This window comes from Suricata suricatta, chromosome 7 (genome assembly GCF_006229205.1).
Source record: "Suricata suricatta isolate VVHF042 chromosome 7, meerkat_22Aug2017_6uvM2_HiC, whole genome shotgun sequence".
NCBI lineage: Eukaryota > Metazoa > Chordata > Mammalia > Carnivora > Herpestidae > Suricata > Suricata suricatta.
The window spans coordinates 70,863,579-70,874,904 of NC_043706.1; the positions used below are offsets into that span (position 1 = coordinate 70,863,579).

General features: G+C 38.6%; 1 protein-coding gene across 6 annotated transcripts in view; it reads right to left on the reverse strand.

Annotated features, from left to right (window-relative positions):
* The window catches only part of IBTK (inhibitor of Bruton tyrosine kinase), a 91,900-nt gene extending 85,728 nt beyond the window's left edge, over nt 1-6,172 (reverse strand). For 4 of the 6 annotated variants that reach the window (XM_029943639.1, XM_029943636.1, XM_029943635.1 and 1 more), the window contains exon 1: nt 5,980-6,170. The gene's annotated coding sequence lies outside the window, so the exon portion shown is untranslated. Of the gene's footprint in view, nt 1-5,979 lie in introns of all 6 variants that reach the window. The other 2 variants (XM_029943637.1, XM_029943638.1) reach the window with 2 other exon arrangements.
* Between the last annotated feature and the right edge of the window lie 5,154 nt (nt 6,173-11,326).

Genomic DNA, 11,326 nt, shown 5'->3' on the forward strand with positions numbered 1-11,326 from the left:
AATAGTATGGAGGTTCCCCCCAAAATTAAAAATAGAACTACCATATGATCCAGCAAGTCCACTTCTGGGTATTTATGCAAAGAAAACAAAAACAGTAAATTGAAAAGATAGATGTACCCCCATGTTCACACAGCATTATTTATAATAGCCAAGATAAGGAAACAACCCATGGATAAATGGATAAAGAAATTATACCCACCCCACCCCCACACACAATGGAATATTACTGAGTCATTCATTAAAAAGGATGAAATTTTGCCATTTACAACAATGAATGGACCTCAAGGGCATTATGCTAAGTGAATAAGTCAGAGAAAAGTAAATAGCATATGACTCTTTCATGTGTGATATCTTAAAACAAATATATATAAAGAGAACAGACTGATAGTTACCAAATTTGGGGGCTGGGGGCAAGGAACAGAAATGAACTAGTTGTTTGCTTTTGTTGTTGTAAATAAACTGAATAAATTTTAAAAATAAAACAAATTCTCCAAAATACCTTTTCTCATTTTAATTTTTTAAATATATACTTTGAATGACAAAGAAAAAGTTATAAGAAGGCTGTTTAGAGGGACATATATAAGTTTACTATACGTGTTAGGGAAACTTCTATGCACCATAGACAGATATGAAACATCACAAATCTGCACTTTTTACTCCCATTTCAAACCACACTAAGAATCAGAAGTCCTAAATCTAACTGGTTCTTCACTACTATGACTTTCCCATCAGTAGATGACAGTATAGAATTACAGTGCTTCCAGTCCTTTCTAGTTCCAGTTGTTTCTATTGGTCTGCCTATTTTATGATTTGATATAAGCCTTCTAACATTCATCCCACCTTAAAGTGTTGATTGGTCAAAAACAAAGTATTTTGTAGTTAGTTAACATAAAGAAAAAGGCACCAAAGCCTCAAGTGTTTAAAATGTGAAAACTGGAAAACAAGCAATGTGGCAAAATAGCCACTTGTACTTAATACCATTCTTTTGAGGCTCTAAAATTTTTCCACCTTTATATTCTCAGTGCATTCATAATACCTGAAAAGAACTACTTACTGGCAAATAACTCAAACACTAAAGAATGAAGGTGTAACAGAAGAAAATTCCCTAATTTGTTATTATATATAAACATTTAATGGAACAAAAAGAAGTATCAAATGCAAAAATGGTAGCACACTATATAATATATAGAGAAACATACAGAATACTATGAACATAAATAAGGAAGTGACTAAGAGCTAATGTTTCTCAGTGTCTTACATATTTGGATTCAAATATAGCAATGCCAGCTGTTAGGAGTTATGTAACTAAAAATTACATAATCTCTCATTTCTTCGAAAATGGAGACAATGTCACCAACCTCACAAGGTTACTGTAATGATAAATGAAATTACTTAGCATTGTACCTGGCACCAAACAGGCATTCAACAAACAGGAGCTTTCATTACTATTATTTCTTCAGTAACAAAAGGTAATAAATTTAATCTCAAAATTCATGTTTGAGTTTCATTGTCTCTGCTACCTGGTTTCCATGCATATTTCTACAATTAAACCACATACACTAAGGTTACCAAGATGACTTCCAAATTGCCAAATCCATAAAGATGCTTTCAGTTCTTACTTGACTTCCCTGCTTTTGAGTCATTAACACTGCATTCTCTTAAGGTATCTAGAAAGGGATACTGAGCACAGGGAATTACTGAAACACTTAAGCATGGGCTCTCCTCACCACTTTTTTTTTTAGTTTTTTTTTTTACATCTATTTATTTTTGAGAGACAGAGTGAGACAGTGAGTGAATGAGTGAGTGAGTGGGGGAGGGGCAGAGAGAGGAGACACAGAACCCGAAGCAGACTTCAGGCTCTGAGCCCAATGAGGGGCTCAAACCAACGAACTGTGAGATCATGACTTGAGTTGAAGTTGGACAATCACCCGCCTGAGCCACCCAGGCACCCCTCACCACTTCTTCCAAAGACTTTATCTCTTCCCCTTACCTTCAAATGTTGCGTTTTGCTCAATGTTCCATCTTCAGTCTTCTTTGCCTTTCTACTTCATATTGCCCGTGGATAATTTCAGTGTCGTTTAGTTTTCTACATGGTCATAATCCCCAAATCTGTCTCCTACCCTCACATCTCTCCTAAATTCCAGGCCCATATTTCCAAGTACCCTTGTAAATGTTATTTATGCATTCAACAAATGCTTACTGAAGGCAAGAAAAGCAAAGGAAATAAATAAGCATCTAAGATGTACTAGATATTTTATATCACGGCGAGGTTAAGTAAGCCACCAGAATCATAGCACCAATAAAAGAGGAGTTAGAATTCAAACACAGATCTATTTAACACCAAAGTTCAAGCTATTTCTACTGTACTACACTGCCTCTCCAGTGCATCCACTGTCAGTCACAAGGTACTAGGAATACAAAATAAATATGGCATAAATATTTTAAATAAAATGATAAAAGTAAAGGCTCATATATAATACTTACATGAAACTATAGCTCATTTAACATCTGTATTGAATGAACAAATTTTATTTTCTATCATAGTCTCTACCATCAAAGGGTCACAGTTAGATAAAGGAGACTGATTTTCTTAAAGTAATAAAAATATATGATTATAAATCTGGTAAAGATAAAACAAGTGAATCATAGGAATAAAGAGTTGGCAAGAGAAAAATAGGGAAGATTTCCATATTAGGATGAGTACATGTTTGCCTGATAAATTCAGGGTAGATGGGCATTCAAAGCAGAGGGAACAGTAAATATAAATAAAAGCATCAAAATCATTTTAGTCTATTCTGAAAATTCCAAGTAATTTAGAAGACAGAAAAGAGTGGGGCTTAATATATACACGAGGATGGACCAGATAGACAGCCTTATGTGCCTTTCTTTAGGGATAAAGAACATGATCAATTCAGACACATTTAGCTATTTAAGTTCTTGAATGGTGATAACTCCCAGGTTTCTGGCCTGATTATACACAGGGCAACCAAGTAGAGTAAGGGGTAAATACTTTGGAAATCAGAAAAACAAAACAAAGCAACAAATAAAAACTGAAAGTAAAAAGTTATTTTACATGAGAGGAATATGAAATGCCAATGGAAAACTGAGTTGGAGGAGTATATCTAGATACAGGCAATTGTTCAGCCTTAAGAACTAGCCGGCCACAAGAGGCGTTAGCCAGTAGAGGATGAGCCCTTAACAAAGGCTCATAATCCACTTATCCTTGGTTAGAAGTTTAGGTATCTTCCTAAAACACAAATCTGATCATGCCATTCTCCAAGCCCAATATCTATATTTCATGTAGGATTAGCCTTGTGCTCTCAGTAAGAGGATATCAATTAGGCCTGGAGACCATATAAAATTCAGACTCTAAATTCAGAACACCTGAGTTAGCAGCCCAGGTAACACCACTAACTAAATGATCCTAGGTACACCACAATTTCCTAAGCTTCAATTCTCTCATTTGGAAAAACAGGATAACAACTATTTCCTGAGTTGTTCTGAAAAATAAATGAGACAAATCATTCATATGTAAGCACCCAACAAATGTTTAAGAGGAAAAAAGAAAAAGGAAAAAAAGAAGGGAAAGGGGACTTTAATAATACAGGTCAGAAAATGGCATAACTATATTAGAGTTCTTTCTGCTTGGAATCCAAATCTTTTCACCCAAACCTTTAAAAGACTGTTAACATGCCTTGGCTTACAGAGTTATCTACCATCTTTTGAACTTTCATATGGACAACCATGGTGCTTTACATAAATTTCAGCCTCATACTGCTCCTTTATATATGAGCACCTTCATTTTACAATGAAGAAATTTATGTGTAAGTTTAAGTAGCTTATCCAAAGTCACAAAGGCGGAAAAGTATACTCTAGATTCCATCTATTCTACTCCACCCAAACTGCTCTCTCAACACACAGTTAGGAATTCTTTAATGAGAGGCAGAATAGTGTACCAGAAAAAAAATGACTCTTATTTGTAGCCATAATTGGGTTCCTACTATTTAAAACCTTGGCCAAATAACTTTATCTCCCTATTCCGGTATCTCCATCCGCAAAGTAGACAGTAATAACTTGCCCTGTTAGTATGTACCTTGCTTGCACAAATTAAATTCTTTTGTGGGGAAGAATATCATATTTCATATTTCTCACTATATATATGTGCACATATATATTCAATAAATAGGTTTATTTGTAAAAGCACTAATACCAAAATATCTTCCTTCTAAAGTTATACATATTAAGTATTACAAAACCACAAATTATCACTCATAATTGAAGAGTCTTAAACATCTTTAATTCCTTTCATAAGTCCTGAAAATAGTTCACATAACAATTATAAAGCACAACCACCTACTCCTTTAGGAAACTAACAATTTTGCTTGATCAATATTGCATTTTTGTCTAGCATTTTCTCAAATATTCTTTTGGTACAAAAAATAGAAACTTCAATACTTTACCAGTGTTTCACAATATAACAATTCCCTAATTTTAGGGGGCAGGCACATCTCTATATGTGGCAAAAAAAAATCACTAATCTATAGTAATAATAATAATAATAAACTCTGGTATCACTTATAATAAACCAAGTAATACTGAGCTGCTTTATGTAATAGGTAAATTCATTGATGGTCTACTGAACTTTATATGGTCCTAAAGCATAATGAGAGTAAAAGAATGTAGTAAGTTCCTTCATAGAATTTAGCATACTAAGGGCCCTCAAAGCAAGTTTTTTTTTATGGTTTTATTTATTTTTGAGAGAGACACAGAGAGAGACACAGAGTGAGCAGGGGAGGGTCAGAGAGAGGAGACACAGAATCCTAAGCAGGCTCTAGGCTCTGAGCTGTCAGCACAGAGCCCGATGCGTGGCTCAAACCCCACAAACCGTAAGATATGACCTGAGCAGAAGTCTGACGTTTAACCAACTGAACCACCCTGAACTGTTTGTTTGTTTGTTTGTTTGTTTTTAATTAAGTAATGGAACAGCCATTTTTAAGATTTTCTTGAAGTAAATTCTGTTTTGACTAAAGTTTCTACAAATACCTGTAACAAGTTCTTTTTAGAAAACAGATCTTTCTGTCTTCATCTAATCATATCTGTTTCTAAAATCAATTAAAAATCAAGAAATTCAAAATAGAAAAAGGAGTGAGAAAAACGAGTGTCTATACAAATGGCGAACTGGAACGTATGGGTAAAGAAACACAACCACTCATAAAAGTCACATTCTTTCAGTAATTCTACAAATTTCTAATTTCAAACGCTCTACTTCGAAGCATGAGGGAACGGGGAGGGGCGGGGGAAGAGCGCTATACCAATTTCTGCTTCGTAAAAAAAAAAAATTCTTGAGGTTTTATTAACTACGTTGGAAAACAGTTGTCAAAGATATCCGGCCTTACCTATTCCGCTGCTGAACTGAAACTTTTTAGAACCAGACACCATGACACGGTAAAAAGCCTCTATCGTCTCTGTCTTCCCCACCCCCAAAAAGAACCGGACCCTTTTTACATTATGGTCAATTCACAAAGAACTTCAGAGTTAGTATTCCCAAAGTGGACTAAAACTTTGTGACCCCCCCAGGAAGGTAAACGCTTCAAGGAACGGCTTCAAATTCAAGGCTTTAAGGGAAGTGATATGGACAACAATCTGAAACTAACAAGGCAGCAACGCTGGAGGGCGTGTCAGGCAGGACAGCAACGTAGCACAGTACAGAGCAGACCATTCATTAGCACAGCCAGGCTGCGGGGAGGCGGGCGCTCTGACACCGGCTCCTGGGCCCGCTAAGCGCCGTCTTGCACGGAGCGCGGCAGGCTCAGAGCCACTGGGTCTCCTCCCTGTGATCCATCCGCGCCACTGGCGTCCCCATTTCCCCGAACCCTATGGAAAACTGAATAACGTCCCACTGCCCCCCCCCCCAGGCTGAAAAGATGCCGTCGACTAAGCCCACTCGGCACGGGGGAGCCGCGCTGAACACTCCCTCACCAGTCGCTAGACGAAAGTACGCCGGTGGTCTCCGCTAGACGGACACACAGTCACGCAGGGACTCATCCTCAGTGAAGACAACAGGAGAAACCGAACGATGCCAGGGGGAGGCTGGTCTCCGGATCTAGAACAGCTGTGGAGGCGACTGCAGCCACAGCCGCGACTACAGGCACCGGGAAGGGGGCAGGAGGGAAAAGGTCGGCGCGGGCGGGACCCAGGAATAAGACGGGTGTTGATTGGCTGGGGCTCGTGTATGCCTCATGAGGATTGGCTGGTGTCTGCCCAGAAGGCCTCGCGTGGCAGCACCTAAACTGTGGTCTTTCCCGGGAACCCGAAGGGACATGACCCTCTGGCCTTGGGATTATCGGTGCAAACCGGAGATGGGGAAACACAGCAGTTGGGGAACACCCGGCTAACAGGCCAACAGTGGTTGTGGAAATGTCCTTTGCAGGGTCAGCCATGGCCTAGGCAGAAATGTCAGCTGCAGCGCTGGAATTTAGTATACAATCCGGTGGAACGAGGGCTCCGGAGACCTGGCGGAATGCCCTGGGCAGCCGGTCACCTCGCAGCAGAAGCCAAATGCGGAGGCATCTTGCACAGGAAAGTTCTTCCGTTGTCTCAGCAGTGGGATCATTGGGAAGCCAAAGGCATTGTCTCGCGCAGAGACTCATCATTGCCCTTTCCTGCCAGTTCCTACATTCAGATTATGTCACTCCTTTGGTCTGAATGCTTGCTTCACTGCCTTCTTAGATCTCCCCTGTGGGACACACTGCCCATTAGCGTCACGTCACTTGTGCCTGACCTCCAGACTTGCACTCCGCTTTCCCCCATTTAAGGCCGGTTTTAAAAGCGATGAAGTGAAAAAAAGGGGGGGGGGTGGGGAGAGAAAGTAACATTTTTAGGAAGAGGAAGAGGAAATCGATGCTAGGATGCCAAATGGGAAAACACTGCTGCCAAATGTCTCATACAGTAGGCATTCAGTAAATGTTCAAGGAGGGGTAGTTTGACTCCTAAAACAACACTAGCAGTTAGGAGTTGGCTGTACAGCTTTGCCACGTTGTGAATTCTACAAGCCACTCAACTTCTCCCATCTGTAAAACGAAGTTCAGCTCTACTCTCCTTTTGTAGCTGGTTAGTGAGCGGGGAAGGGAGGATAGCTTTCCTCCTGCCCTTCCCAAACAATGTTCTGTTTCTTTGCCCCTTATTAGAGGTGCCTCATTTCAGACTTTGAGGTAACGAAAACTAGTTAGTAATGTAAATATTAAGTGATTTTGAAAATAAGCCATATATAAGGACTTTAATGAACAAAGAATCAGTAATGAAAAAATAATGTAAATAAATGTATAGGCTGACATGAGTTAAAATCTTTTATCTATTATAAAGCAAGTTAATTAGCTTTTCTGAAGACTCACTTTCCTCATTTGTAAAATAGGAGCAGTAATACATTTTAGAAACAAAAATATATTTACATTGGTGAAAAATGTAATTGTATAGATTATAGACATATAGCACTTAAGAGTTCCTAGCACTCCATGAATAATAAATCTTACTTTTATAAATCAAAAGGTATTTCCAGGGGCACCTGGCTGGATCAGTTGGAAAAGTATGTGACTCTTGATCCCAGTTTGTGCATTTGAGCCCCACATTGGGTGTAGGGATTACTTAAAAACAAAATCCTAAAAAAATAAAAAGTACTTCCATAGCAGGAGAATTATTCCAAGCAGTCATTCATTCATTTTAAGAATTATCAAGTGCCAAGCACTGGAGATCCAATAGTGAGAGAAAACACATACAGACCTAGATAATCCCAATGTAAGAATAGATTGCAACCTTTACAACTACTACAAAGAGTACTATCAATTTAATCTGACTTCTCAAAGAAGTGACACTTGAACTATGATCCCAGGATTGAGTAGGAGATAAGTAGATGAAGCAGGAAAGAAAGAACATTCCAGTCCAAATGATGTGAAATTCTCATTTCCCTGGAAAATTGAATCCCTTCACAGATACTGGTTATTTGCAAGAAATATTGAAATATTGAAATGATTGCAAGAAATAGTGCAAATGAAATACAATTAAGTGAAAAATGCCGATGTTGTAACTGGATGAATTGATCAAACCTAGCCATATTGTGAGGCTCTTTAAACATTTTTGTTTGTGTTTACGCATAGAAGAAAGAAGAGACAGCAATATACCATTAATTATCTCAGTGTGGTGAAATTAGGGGTGATTCTTAGTTTCAGACACTTTGAATTTTATAATTTATTTTTTTGCGGTAATTAAATGTTGATTTAAAAAAAACAAAATTTGCCCAAAAAAACTGACTAGAATTTCTGAAGTAGACTTAGAGCAAGAAATAAATCTAGAGAAGACTTTGGAAAATTGCAGTGATGTAGATGTGGAGAAGTAGGAGAGTCATTCAGGCATCAGGAATGGAGTTTGAGATGAAGCCAGAAAAGAGCACTACAGAAACATTTTTAAACAACATAGCACAACATTTGCAATACTCCCTAAATGTCAATGTTTCAAAATAAATTAAGAGTGTTATCCTTCATAATCAAAATGTGTTGTGCTGTCATGTAAGTTGTATATAGACAGTACTGCCAGTACTGACCTTTCTTCAGCTGGTAACATAAAAATGTTAGAACTTGTATGGTTGCAATGGATCAAAACCCAAACCTGATTAGGTTCAAGAATGGTTTTTATTATAGGAAGGTCAACAGTGCAGCTGGCCTAGCGGGACTGACTGGAACCTTATGGTTTGGCCTTATTCTCTTCTGCTCCAGACGATTTTCCACGTGAGAAGGCTTGGCCGGCCACAGCTTTTAACACATACCTCAGCTTTTCCATTAGGGAAGACAGCCCAGTGCCCTCTGCCTCAAGCACAAAAATTCCAGGGTCCCTCCTGGGTTCATACTGGCTCAGATTAGGTGAGGAGTCAAGGGTATGATGCTTGATGGCCTCTATCAGAGTCATGTTCAAAGCAGAATAATGAGTAGTTCCCCCAAAAAGACAGGGTGCGGGGCAGACAAACTGACAGACAAAGAAGATGTTTCTATACTATTAAATCCAGGGGACATTGTCCCAGCTGCTTGCTTTCTACACAATAGTTATCCTTCAAATCCTCATGGAGAGGAGGCTACCTCCTTAAAAATCTGTAAAGCCATCCCAGATGCACCTTTCTAACAGTTCTCCATTCTCTCTGCTACATCTATAACTTATTCATTTATTATATCGCACTATATTATTCTTAGATTTACTGTTTTACAGTGGATGCAACACCAAGGGTACAGAGGCATACTTCCCCAAAACAAAATTTGACTCCTCTTACTAGTTGTAAGACCTTAGGCAAGTTACATAACCCATCTGGGTCTCCATTTCCTCACCTCTAACATGTAAATAATAGTAGTTTTTTTATAAGGTTCTTATGAAGTTTAAATGACAGGTCTCTAAATCTCTCAGTAGAGCTCCTAGCCCTTAACGAAATTGACATATCTCCACTCTTCTGGTTGTATTTGTGGGAGAGATCATTTAATGGGTGGGATGGGGAGAAAAAGAATGACCCACAAGATGGCAGTATTTGAATAGAACTTTAGAACTGTATAGGCATGAAAGCAGAGTCCTCCAATGAATCTAAAACTTTAAGGCAAATATGAAATGCAAGGCAAATTTAAAACCTACATGAAACAAGCAAACCTGTGAGAAAGCAAACCTATGACTTTGGCAAGCTTAGCCTCGTTTCATAATCAGAACAATCTGAACTCCCTAAATGTTCTCTCCCCTTGACAATGACTAAAAATTTATAGTGTTCCTTCCTTAGAATTGCTTGTGTTCCTTCTTTACCTAACTACTTAATTAAATCAAGCTGTTAACACTACTGCTTCCTTTTTTAAAAAGGAAAAGTAAGTTTTGATTTAAAATGGCAGAGTGGGCACATAATACAACCTTCTCTTTATGCCATAAATTCCTAGACCTGGCAGGAAAAAAAACATGTTATTAAAAGCTTAAATTCATAAGAGCATTGGAAAACAAGAGTTTAGCTGTTGATGGTCCAGAGCTTATATAAGAATTCCCCAGAACTCATGAAAATGGAGTGGACAGAAGAAAGCAGTAACAGCCCAAACAGCAAGACAGAACTGCTATGAGGTAACAGCAACACCAAAAAGTATTCCTCATCTATAAAGTATTTTTTTTAATGTTTAGTTTTGAGAAAGAGTGAGTGAACACGAGAGGGAGAGGGACAAGCCAAAAGACAGCATAGCCCAATGCCAGACTCCTGAGATCATGACCTGAGCCAAAGTTGGACACTTAACCAACTGACCCAGCCAGGTAGCCCAAAAATGATCCTCATCTAGAGGTGACTATTGGGAGCAGGAAACGAGTCCAGACTAAACCACAAGGTAATTAAATGGAGTCTCACAGCAGGAGCAAGTGAGTCAACTGAAGTTCTTCATCTCCCATCCCATGGTGACAACAGGGTATCTGTCTCTAGATAGAATACAGGACCTTCAGTTTAATAGGACAGTGTCCAGGTGGCTGGAGAAACCCAGAACAATCAGGAAGCTCTTAAATATGGAACACTAGTTCCTCGCTCTTCCTGTTCAGCAGCATACCCGATCACTTCCTCATACAGCTAAAGAAAAGACAGCTATGCCGGCGCTGGCCACAGGTCTTACTCCTCACCCCACCAAGAGTGTGCAAAAAGAAAAAAGAATCTCAAGTACACAGAGGAGCACAAAAGCAAGAATCACCAATTATTCTAGGAAAGCTAACATCCTGAGAGACAAATTTACAAATCCAAGAAGCTCAGCAAACCTCATGAAGAATAAATACAAAAATAACTATGCCTAGAAACATCATAGCCAGGGGCACCTGTATGGCTCAGTCGGTTAAGCATATGATTCTGGATTTCAGCTTAGGCCATTATCTCACAGTTCCTAGGATAGAGCCCCACATAGGGCTTTGTGCTGAGAGCCTGCTTAGGATTCAATTTCTCCCTCTCTCTCTGCCCCAAATATCCTCATCTCTTTCTTTCTCTCAAAATGAATAATAAACATTAACAAAAAAAATTATAACCAAATTGCTGAAAACAAATGATAAAGAGAAATCTGAAAGCATTGAGAGGAAAAACTGAGTACTACATAAAGGAAGAATGATTTGAATCACCATGGATTTCATACAGTAACTGTGAAGCTGACAGTGAATCATACCTTTAAAGAGAAAAGAAAGAAGCTGTCAACCCAGAAAATCTTCCATAATAATGAAAGCAAATGAAGATATTTTCAAAGAAACAAAAATTAAGAAAAATTCCATCTATTGGCAGTGCTCCCACAAGAAATGTTAAAGG